The sequence below is a fragment of the Rhagoletis pomonella genome, unplaced genomic scaffold, assembly GCF_013731165.1.
Source record: "Rhagoletis pomonella isolate Grant_MI unplaced genomic scaffold, Rhpom_1.0 Rhpom_scaffold_00001, whole genome shotgun sequence".
In the NCBI taxonomy this organism is placed as follows: Eukaryota; Metazoa; Arthropoda; class Insecta; order Diptera; family Tephritidae; genus Rhagoletis; species Rhagoletis pomonella.
The window spans coordinates 98,718,455-98,730,954 of NW_023458555.1; the positions used below are offsets into that span (position 1 = coordinate 98,718,455).

Genomic DNA, 12,500 nt, shown 5'->3' on the forward strand with positions numbered 1-12,500 from the left:
AATCGCCTCGAACAGTTCGACGCAGAATTTAATTATCTTTCGTTTATAAACAAGAAACTAGAAATCGGTTCATATGTGGGCTCTCAAAATTAATTTGTCCACGACAACCTTTTTTGCCCCACTGTGCGTCGTCAGGTGATAGAGTGCATCGCACATTCTCCTTACTACGTACCCTAAGACTACTGATATTGCGCCACAAGACACCGGGTGGTAGATTGGAATCTAGTTTATTTGCGTAGTAAGCGCGCTTTGCGCACCTTGTAACGGAAGTTGAAATATTCCTAGCCGACCTAAATGCATCCCAGTTCGATAAGGTGGGATTTTTCTTCCACCGGGAATGGAGCTTTTTTCGCAATTTGATGGCCGACTGAACCTTTCTATTATACCACGGGCAAGACGAACATCCAACAGGGACAGTGCGAACAGGCACATGTTTGTCGAAAGCATCGCTAAGAGTACTAACAAGGAAGTTAAGTTTAGCGTCAACTGATTGACAATGCCAGCATTCAGTCTAGTCTATTCTGCCAAGGTCCGAGAAAAGTGCATCTAAATTAATACTCCGGAAGTCCCTATATGAAAATGTCTGATCGTCACGACTCCGCTCAACATTAATGTCCAAGGAACAAAAAATTAGATCATGGTCAGATAAAAACGTAATTTGGTCAAATTTTAAAACACTGGTCAAGTCGGAAACAATAAAATAGTCAAGTAGGCTCGGGCTACAATTTACCGCATATCTTGTTGGTATCACCATGTTTACCATCGAGAGCCCCGCGCATGCAACATTGTCTACGAAATTTTTACTGTAACAGTCACGCACAAGAGTATTCACATTAAAATCTCCACAAACAATGATATGATTATAATCAACAAGATACGCAGACATGACATCAAAAAACGGACTGAGACTAACAGATTTATGCGGATTATAGACACAAGCAACAAGTGCTTTAAAATTTTTACCTGATATTTCTACACCAAGGAATTCAGTGCCATGGCTTGTGGACATTGTTAAATTTTTCATCCGTAAATGGCTTCTACAATAAATAGCAACTCCACCACCTCTCTTGCCGACCCTATCGTTACGTAGAAGACTGTAATTTCCTATGTCAACAGAGGAGTCACTAAGCCACGCATCAAACCACGTCTCAGATACACAAATAACATCAATTGACGAACATTCCTAACATAGTCCATCTTATCAGTATTCAAGCTACGAGCGTTAAAGTGCACTATGTTAAGGCACTTCTGACGACTACAGAGAACATTTAACTTAGCGAGACTGTTTACATCAGCTCTAGGAATTGTACACTCATGCAAGGTGCAAGCAGAAACAAGTTCACTCATAGAGAACAAAGATAAAGAATTGAAAAGAATGGCCATCTTTACAAAGTGAGAAGCGCAGTAAGAGGTATAACACACGTAGTAATTATAGAACATAGATATATAACAGCAAAGAGCATTAATGAAATCGCTGCAGTTCACTCCCATTGCAAATTTTGGTTGCGGGCTCATTTGTATCATGCCGCACATGTACAAAACCCCTGCGGGTAAAAACCGACAGCAACTTCCCCTCTCGCCGTATCTTAACCACCGCTTGCAGTAGTTTTCTATGTTCAATAGGAAGACTCTCAAAAATACTAAATTTTCCCTCCACACCCAAAGAGTTAAGCGGGATGGCAGATTTGATGCGCTTACGGCATTCAGCGAACACATGGAGAGTCCGATTTCGATCGGGGGGAGAGTAGAATTTTATAATGACTGCACTGTTGGGGCTCACGGAATTAGATTTTTCCCGGAAAATATCTTTGATTGGCGGAACCATGAAATCAATGGAGAGGCAAATTCGATTGAAAATGCTTTTTAAATTCTCACCCTCCATATACCGCAACCCAAAGGCAACAGCATCAGCAGCATGATCGGAAATCGCCTTCTGCGACAGTACACTTTCAAGCGACGACCGTAGTTCCGCAATCTCACCTTCATGTTTGGTTATTTCCAATTCCATTTTCGCTATATGCTCAGAAGATTCCACCGCTGTCAAAGTCGCTACTTCCGCATCCAAACGCCTGACAAGCTTCTCTTCCAACTCAGATATTTTTGAAGAGAGACTCCCGAAGAGAGACTGGAGCTGCTCAGAGTGTATTTTGACTTTTTCTTCCAGCTCTTTTACGGCCGCTAAAACTGTAGTTACTCCAGCAGACTCATCAAGCTTAGCAGCCTTAGCAAAGGGGGACTCTCTGCTAGCGCGGCGTGTTAATGATGTTGATGTTGATGTGGTTGTGTTTGTCACTGACATTTTACCACAGAATGTAAGTTTTGTATGCGCTAGATAAGTACTTAAAACAAGCAAATTAACGACGGAAGCAAGCTTTCAGTGTTAATTTAATGATTGGCAGATGCTCAGCGCACGAAAAATAGTCGAATTTATATATGAAAATTATAAAATTAAGCAAAAGCAAGTGATTATCGCGGAGCAACTAATAAACACGTCCAAACACGTCTGATTCTCTCTCTCTTTTTAAAATACTTATTTCTTTGCTCCACGTTCTTTTTCATTGTGGTGTTTTTTTATTTTATTATTTTTATATACATACACGCAAATTGAGATCAGAACATTACCCGCAATTTGAGAATGAAAATTGACTTTCTGACTTAATGTTCTTTACCGATATGATGGAACATTTGCAAAACTTGAATTCGTCTCTACTCGCTCTTTTTACTTTCTCTTTGCTTAGAACATTTTGACTCTTTTTACTCTTTAAAATACTTATTTCTTTGCTCCACGTTCTTTTCCATTGTGGTGTTTTTTTATTTTATTCTTTTTATATACATACACGCAAATTGAGATCGGAACATTACCCGCAATTTGAGAATGAAAATTGGCTTTCCGACTTAATGTTCTTTACCGATATGATGGAACATTTGCAAAACTTGAATTCGTCTCTACAAGGAGAGAAGAAACATGTCTTTGATATGTCGCAAATTATTTTAAGTTTTGAAGGTAAACTACGTCTTTTTATTCATGATCGCAAAAAAAGAATATTTCATCATTTGGCAAGGCTAGAAAAAAAATGTTCACATGATTTAAAGGCAGATTTTAAAAAAAGATTTGCCGAATTGAAATTATTTAAATGTACGTTTACATACTTCATAGACCCTTTTTTATGTAACATAATTGAGGATGAATTTACAATATCCGAAATACCCCTTTTTAAGAAGAGCGAAGAAGAGTTGGTAAGAGTAAACGCGGACAAGACGAAGTATCTCCAGTCATCAAACAAACAGTCAGCACATTCGCGCCTGGGCACCCACGTCACTGTTGACAGTTACAATTTCGAGAAAGTAGAGAATTTCGTTTACATGGGAACCAGCGTTAACACCGATAATAATGTCAGCATTGAAATCCAACGCAGAATCACTCTTGCCAACAAGTGCTACTTTGGACTGAGTAGGCAATTCAGGAGTAAAGTCCTCTCTCGACGCACGAAAACCACGCTCTATAAGTCACTCATCATGCCCGTGCTGGTATATGGCGCAGAAGTATGAACAATGACAACATCCGTTGAGGCGGCTCTTGGAGTGTTTGAGAGAAAGATTTTGCGGAAGGACGGCGAGTATCGCAGACGATGGAACGATGAGCTGTATGAGCTTTTCAACGACATGGACATAGTGCATTAAAATACAGCGGCTCCGCTGGCTTGGCCATGTCGTTCGCCCCCACTGCGATGGAAAGATCAGGTGGAGAAGGACTTGCCTTCACTTGGCGTTTCCAATTGGCGTCAGTTGGCACAGAGGAGAAACGACTGGCGTGCTTTGCTGAACTCGGCCAAAATCGCTTAGGCGGTTATAGCGCCGAAAAAGAAGAAGAAGAAGAACAGTTGGAGTTTTTGGAATTAAAAGAAGATAAGGCACTGTACATGCAACATAAACCTTTGCCATTGCTTGAATTCCGACACCAGATTTAAAATATCCGCTGTTTAAAACAGCTGTGTGCCGTATATTTTAAATTTTTAGCACAACGTATAACTGTGAGTATTTGTACTCTACAAAATCAGCTATAAAATTGCTTTTAATTACTACTTATGTGATTTTGTGAGTCTCAAAAATTTAAAATATCCGCTGTTTAAAACAGCTGTGTGCCGTATATTTTAAATTTTTAGTACAACGTATAACTGTGAGTATTTGTACTCTACAAAATCAGCTATAAAATTGCTTTTAATTACTACTTATGTGATTTTGTGAGTCTCAAAAATTTATTCGCCGAAGTCAGTTGGTCTAGTACTGATGTCTCTGAATGTTTTGATACTTTCAGATCAGTAGTGTACGAAACGTGTATAAATAATATCCTTCTTTTCAAAGGAAAACCATATAAGCTACCATGGTATACTATGCGTCTGAAGAAGCTTAAGAATCTTAGGAATAAGTTCTTGAAAAAGTTTAAATCCACCAATAACCAGTTGCTTTATGACAAGTTACGCCAATATCTGAAAGAATTCAATTGTTCGATAAATTTTTATATAGAAACCACGGACGTGAACAGGATGAAAAATTTTGTCGGTTCGGTTCAGCGGTTCGAACTGTTTTTGCAATTTTGGATTGGTTCGTCAATGCGGTTTTTTTTGGTCTTTGAACCGGGGTTTCGGTTCGGTTCAACGGTTCGAAAAACAAGCAAGAAACATTCAATACCCGGCGCAAGTATTAAAAACATGATTTTCACCTTTGCGAAAGCCACCGCAACATGGTATACCGGGGTGTATCAATTTTGAATAATTTAGCGTCCTTAAATTTCGAAATATTGAAGTTTCAAGCATTTCTGAAATTTACCGTTATATGAAAAGCGGCCTCAATTTTAGTCTGATTTCAATAATTTTCAACGTTTTGCTTTTATTTGGCAAGCACAATAGCCATACCGAGTTTGGTATAAATTAGTAGACCGGTTACCGGTTTTATTATAAACTTATTTCTTGGTAAAGGATTGTCGCAAGCATCAATTTTGAATAAATTAGCTTTAATATTTATTGATTTATCGAAGATTTCGTATTTCTCCAAATTACCGTTATATGGGAGATAGGCGTGGTTATTGTCCGATTTTGCCCATTTTCAATACCATCCGTCCTACACCCGAAAGAAGTGCGCATACAAAGTTTCGTTAAGATATCTCAATTTTTACTCGAGTCATCGTGGGCACAGACGGACCGCCGGACGGACAGACGGACGGACAGACAGAAAGTCACCGCTTAATAGATTTCTCTTTTTATTCTGATCACTTATGTATACATTTGTCTATATCTATCTCGATTCGTTTTACTTGTTACAAACAACCATTATGTGACCAATGTTATAATATCCTTGTGCACAAGTGCGCTCGGGTATAAAAAACCTGGGTTACCTTTGCATTTGATGTTGTCACATGGTAAACAAGCATGGTAGGTATTACCATGTTTAACAAAAAGAAAAAAAGTGGGTACATTTATCTATTAAAACTTAGTTGAAACGAACCTTTAAACCTTTATGGAAAGTGGTTCGGTTTTCGGTTCGGATCAAACATTTGTGGAAAATTTCGGTTCGGTTAATGGTTCAGTTAATTAATAGAAAAAAGCGGGTTTCCGGTTCAAAACCGGTTCGGTTCAAAACCGGTTCACCGGTTCACGACCTTCTGGAAACTCATAAAATCAAAAAAAGGGTGCTCCACAATACCATCCACAGTATTCTTATTTGCTGATTTCTTCAAATCAAACTATGATTGTGAAGAAGACCTTTCCTGGGATGCTTTCTCATCTGGTTTTAGGTCCACATGTGTCTTCGGATCACTGACTCTCTCAACTAATGATATTTCAACTGGAGTCTTTAAGCTCAAATCCTCCTCCCAAACGGATATGGATGGCCTCTCGGCTCTCTTGTTAAAAACCTGTGGAAACTGTCATCCATAACTCCTATCTTCAAATGCGGGAATAAAAATGATGTAACTAATTATAGACCGATCTCGAAACTTTCCAATGTGTCTAAGCTTTTCGAACGTGTCATCAAAGACAAGATATATTTTTCTGTTAAGAGTCTCATTTGTCCGAATCAGCATGGGCTCGAGTCCGGTCGTTCAACAGTCACTAATCTGGCAGTTTTTAGTGAGTACGGTATCTCTACATTTTCTGCCGGATATAAAGTTGATTGTATTTACACCGATTTTTCTAAAGCCTTCGATAAGGTTTCACATGCGATCTTGATTGACAAACTGGCTTCCATAGGTTTTCATTCTACTTTTCTGCAATGGCTTAGGTCTTATCTTAAACGGAGGCACTGTGTTGTTACTGTGGATGATGCTCAATCAGAACCTTTTATTGCTACTTCAGGTGTTGCACAGGGTAGCATTCTGGGTCCATTGCTTTTTGTATTGTTCATTAACGACATTGGTTCTTGTTTCTCCTTCGCTAATTATTTTTTGTACGCAGATGATCTAAAAATCTACTCAGTTGTTAAGAACTCCGCTGACTTATTGAAACTCCAATCCGAGCTGGATAATTTATATTCGTGGTACTTGAGCTCATATCTTTTTTTGAATATTAATAAATGCTTTTATGTTTCGTTTTCTAAGTCACGTAACTTACTAAAAACTGGATACAGTATCTCTAATTGTAGCCTGCAGGCGGTAAATGAAATCATGGATCTTGGTGTTGTCTTTGATACTACATTTTCATTTACCAGCCATATTAATTTTATTATTTCTAAAGCTTATTCAATGCTTGGCTTTGTACGGCGGAATAGCTTTGAATTTTTCGATCCTTACACCTTAAAACTTCTATATAACTCCTTTGTGCGATCTCTCTTGGAGTATGCAGCAATAATCTGGCGTCCTTTTCACCAGTTTCATATTAATAAGATTGAATGAATTCAGAAGGTGTTCCTCAAATTCGGCTTACGTTCAGTACGCTTTTCATATCCTATACCTTCATATAATGCGCGCTTATTGCTTATCAATTTGAAAATGTTGGAAAAAGGAGGTCAACATTATCTTTAACTTTTATTTTTTGCATTGTCCAAGGAATTTCTGACTGTCCGCAGCTTTTGGAAAGAATCAATTTTAATGTTCCGCGGAGGTATCTTCGTGCCTCCCTTCCCATTCCATGCTGACAATGTGAGTACAAATTATGCCCGTAATGCGCCCATCACGCGGGCTCTTAAATAATCAGGTTTACAATTCTATCGACCTTGATTTTTCGTTGCCGAAAACAGCCTTTACTAACCTCTTAAATAAAATACCCTAGTTTAAGCTTTATTGTTATATAGTCTGTAAGAAATTATTGTTTCATATACTTCGTTTATACGCACGTATTATTTGCAAATACAATTCGCAAAATGGTTAACTTTGCCGTCTAAACGCTGACTTATTTTTTTTATTTACAAATAACTAAATCACCCAAATAAGTATTGATTAGTGGTACTATTTGCAAATAAGCGCAAGACGCCGACATTCTTAGGTTTATTTTCTTTTTCGATGGTCATCTTAATGCCTTTTTATAATCAAGACGCTGCCATTTTAAACTTTATTTTCTTTTTCGATGGTCATATTATTCTTTTTATAATCAGGCAATATTAAAAAAGAATCTTTCACCATCGAATAAACAGTGAGTTAAGTATTTGCAAATTATTTTTATTTGCAAATAGATTACGTATAAACATAGTAATAGACTAATTGAATTGAATAAATGAAAATACCGTTCACAATTAGTTGCATTCGCGTACCTAATAATTATTGAAAGTTATAAAAACTATCCGCTTTTTGTGTTCGCGTACCCAAAAAACTTACAAAGTAGGGGAAATTGAGAGAGCTAAGGGGCTGTCCATATATTACGTAAGACCTTTGTGGGGAAGGGAGGGTCTAGAATTTTGGTGTATTATGGAACGAATTTCCGTCATTCCTTGTCAAATTTGGTTTGGAGACAACCCGGTTTCGGCGTTGTGCCATCTTCAGTGTCATTTTTCGTTCTGCATAATTTATGTTAATATATTCAATCTTTGTCCTTTATGTTGTACACGGAGAAGTTCTGTTGTTTGTCCAATCTCCATTGGTGTGCATTTGGCAAGATTGGACAAACAACAGAACTTCTCCGTGTACAACATAAAGGACAAAGATTGAATATAGTAGAAAATATGGAAATATATAAACAGAAGACCTTCAAAGGACAAATAATAAATGAGCAAATAAATACTGTATCGGACGTACTATTTGAACCTCTAAAACTACTGTACAAGAAGAAGAAAATATTAAGGACAGATATGGAAGGGAATACACCAACAGCAAAAACAAAGAGGGTAAAAATCACGGACCTGCCGTCAAAAACGAGCCAAAACAATTAATCTACCTATTGAGTACCGCAAACACTGCAAAACTAAAAAGACGTACCTAACAAAAGAAAGAGGTAGTTAACAAGGAGTATAAATACGAGCAACCAACAAAAATTATGCAGAACGAAAAATGACACTGAAGATGGCACAACGCCGAAACTGGTTTGTCTCCAAACCAAATTTGACAAGGGATGACGGACATTCGTTCCATAATACATCATACACCCACCCTGTCGGAAACAACAACAACCGAAAAGGAAAAAGTCTAGAATTTTCTTACTTTTTCTTATATGGGGGGAGGGGGCGTCCCGTAGATTCTTACGTAATATTATTTTTCTTGTATTCTTATTCAAAATTGTTCTTTATAAAATACGAAAATTCACCCAATTAAAGTACTAAATTGTATTGAAATGAGAAATATACATTAAATACGGAGGATATTACAATTTTTTACAACTTTTGCTTTAATTTTTCTAGTTTTCTAAAAAAACGTTACTCTTCGGTGTCTATTATAACCGAAAAATGCAGCTCAAACACAAACAGGCGAAAACTCCCATGTTCTGACCGACATCGAAAACATGTTTTCGTTGCTAAAACTGGTTTTCGACCGAAAACTTGTGTTTTCGTCCATGTAAAATCTGTCAAACTCAAACCAGTTTTCGCTGCAAACCACTTGAAAACTCACGTTCCACTCATTCCAATCGGTGTCTGCACTCGTTTTTTTTTATTATTTATCGAAGTTGAATTCATATTTTATCATTTTTAATACGCCATTTCGGATTTATATTGGCGGGTCAAAATAAAATAAGCATGGAAGTGAAGGAAAAGTATTTTGGTTTTGTATTTGTGTAGCAAAACTGTAAACAAAGGATGTAAGAAATGTCAACGAAAACTCCAACAGTCGGTGTGAACAGCCTTCAGCCCACAATCCCAAAACTCGTTTTCAAGGTGTTTTCGTTGTCGGTCAGAACATGTTATTACGTTCACAAAAAGCTTCACTTGATCTTTTCTGAGCCTCAGCGTCGAAGAGCAAAGAGGATAATTTCACGACGCGGGCGAGAGCTCATGTGTGTCATCACAGAAAATGAAACAGAGGATATTGTTGAGTGGGTGAATCAAGAAGAAGTTTCAGTGGACTGTGAAAATGAAATAGCTTTGAGTGAAAAAGAAGTACGAGATATCCCTGTGGCTACTCCTCTTTGGTGACAGGGAATAAGATCAACGGAAATAAGGGTGGGAAATAAAGTCAATTGACATTATTACCTTTTTAAAAACGAAATAAAATCCATTGACATTATTTCTCTTTCAAACATTAAATTTGCTTAGCTTCGCGGCGGCCCGCGTTAGCGCGCCGCACCGCGCGCGCCGCGCTCGCGCCCCGTGTACCCCGCGCGTCCGGCGCGCACACCACGTTACGCCACGCCGCGGCCCCCGGGCCTCCTTCCCCGTCTCCCGCCGTGCTGTAACACAGGTAGATTAATTTTTTGTATACGTTGAAATAAAATTTGTATATATTTTAAACATCGAGGGCTTATATTCAATATACCCTCTATCTGCACATTTTTTACAAAGATGAGATTCTGATATAAAAATCCACCTAAGCTTTAACTGTCATCAGTGATATTAATGTTACTTTATATAACGACAGGTAATAAGTCCCAGATGGTTTCTAAAATCACAAATTAGTTTTTGTGCAAATTGCAGATAGAGGGTATTAATGAATTCAAGCCCTCGATATTTCACCTTTTTATATTTGTAAGTTATTGGAAGCAGGAATGCCTTGGCACAAACTGTGCCATTTGTCCCTATTTTACTTCAAATGGCACTTAATTTTTCAATTTGGCATAAAGTGCCAAAATGGCACTTTTGTAAAAAAATAACATTTCAATTCAGTTTTGTGAATTCCTTTGCTTGCACTTCTTTTTCTCAACTAAAATTTTCTAATTTATAAAGGCCATTCAACTGGTTTATCCTATTTTATCATTGCACTTTTGTTTTGAAAATGTGGCTTTATTTTATTGATAAATGTGAATGATTAAAAGGAATAACACCCTTTTTGGCACTTTTATTTTTCTCTTTGGCACATTTTGGCACTTTTTTATCCTCAATATGGCACCTCATAACTAAGGATAGTTGGCAGCCCTGATTGGAAGATTTCTGCTTTGTTTTGGGGCAACAACTTGTCTGCAGTAAAAAGGTATATAATTTGTGTTTCAAAAGTGTGTGAAAACCAATCAATTAACTTATATGATCTCGGTTCCGATATTAAATAATCAATAATTGTTTATACCCGCATTTTGGCACATTGGCTCGTTGAATGTGCCATCTAATAAATAGTGTCGTCATTCTACTTAGCTGCTTTTAAATGATGTCGTCACAAATTGCTGGCGGAGACATGAATACAGTGTAAGAAAAGTCTTTTTCTGTAATTGTTTCCTTATAGAAAGGTTGGTTTCTTTTCCATCTTAGACATTCCGAATTCGTTGAAAATATGCTAATTTAAAACACAGAATTCTTTCAGTGTTCCTCCGGGGTTTTTGGACATGGACTGTTTCTTCAATTTAATAGTGTTCGCTTTATTTTTGTGGAAACGATACATGTTTTGCAAGTTATGGATCATTTCTACACTCTTTCTTCAAATATTTCTCGTATTCCAGATGTGCGCAGGCGTTTAGTTTTTCGCATCATGTTTTTACATATTCGTAATTTAAATTTGTTAAATAAAATCAATTGGTGGTAGTTCATGATTGTGTGTGGATTAATATCACAACACTGAGGATTTGGCAATAACCTTTTTCATCTATTAACAAGTAAGAAAGTCTAAGTTCGGGCGGAGCCGAACATTAAATACCCGGCGCAAATATTAAATAAATGTTTTTTCACCTTTCCAAAACCTACTGCTAGATGGTTAGCCAGGTGTATCAATTTTGAGTAAATTAGCGTCCGTAAAATTTCGAAATATTGCAGTTTCATGCATTTCTGAAATTTACCGTTATATAAAAAGCGGCCGTAATTTTAGTCCGATTTCAATAATTTTCAACGTTTTGCTTTTATGTGGCAAGCACAATAAAAATACCGAGTTTGGCACAAATTGGTTGAACGGTTACCGATATATATATATGTGATCATAAGTGGGCGGTGCCACGCCCATTTTTCAAAATTTTATCATAAGCGTATTTTTTGGTAAAGGATTGTTGTAAGCATCAATTTTGAATAAATTAGCTTTAATATTTACTGATTTATCGAAGATTTCGGTTTTCTCCAAATTACCGTTATATGGGATGTGGGCGTGGTTATTGTAAAAATTTTCGGCCATTTGGTATCCTGTACCAAGGCCAATAACTGTGCCAAGTTTGGAAGAAATCGGTGCAGCGGTTGCCAAGATATACACATGTAACCATAAGTGGGCGTGGCTACGCCCATTTTTCAAAAATGTATAATATTCTTACTTTTCGTCTAAAAATTATTGTAAATATCAATTTTGAGTTGGATTTGTGGTGGGAGAGAGACTCCGTCGCCGAGTACTGTCGTTCACCCCGGTGGACGAGCGTCTAGCCACAATCCGCATCAAAGCGAGATTCTTCAACATCTCGCTCATCTGCGCCCATGCCCCGACGGAAGAGAAGGATGAGGCTTCCAAGGATCTCTTCTATGAGCGCTTGGAGCGCACGTACGAGCGCTGCCCTCGTCATGATAACAAAATCGTGCTTGGCGACTTCAATGCCAGGGTGGGCAAAGAAGGGATCTTTGGAACCACCGTCGGAAAATTCAGCCTCCACGACGAAACGTCCGACAACGGATTGAGGCTGATCGACTTCGCCGGGGCCCGAAACATGGTAGTATGCAGTACTAGGTTCAAGCATAAAAAGATCCATCAAGCTACCTGGCTGTCTCCGGATCGAAAAACGAGAAACCAAATCGATCATGTTGTGATAGACGGAAGGCACGCTTCCAGTGTTTTAGACGTACGCACACTCCGAGGCCCAAACATCGACTCGGACCACTATCTTGTTGCAGCCAAGATACGCACCCGCCTCTGTGCAGCAAAAAATGTGCGCCCAAATATGCAAGGAAAGCTTAACGTCGAAAAGCTGCAATCACAACAGACAACCAGCGCTTTCGCTACTCGACTCTCACACCTGCTCTCAGAGAGCACT

The 12,500-nt window shown here is 38.0% G+C and overlaps 1 protein-coding gene across 1 annotated transcript in view; it reads right to left on the minus strand.

The window, feature by feature from the left end:
• Positions 1-12,500, minus strand: part of LOC118749187 — a gene marked incomplete in the record, with an annotated part of 14,163 nt that overhangs the window by 348 nt on the left and 1,315 nt on the right.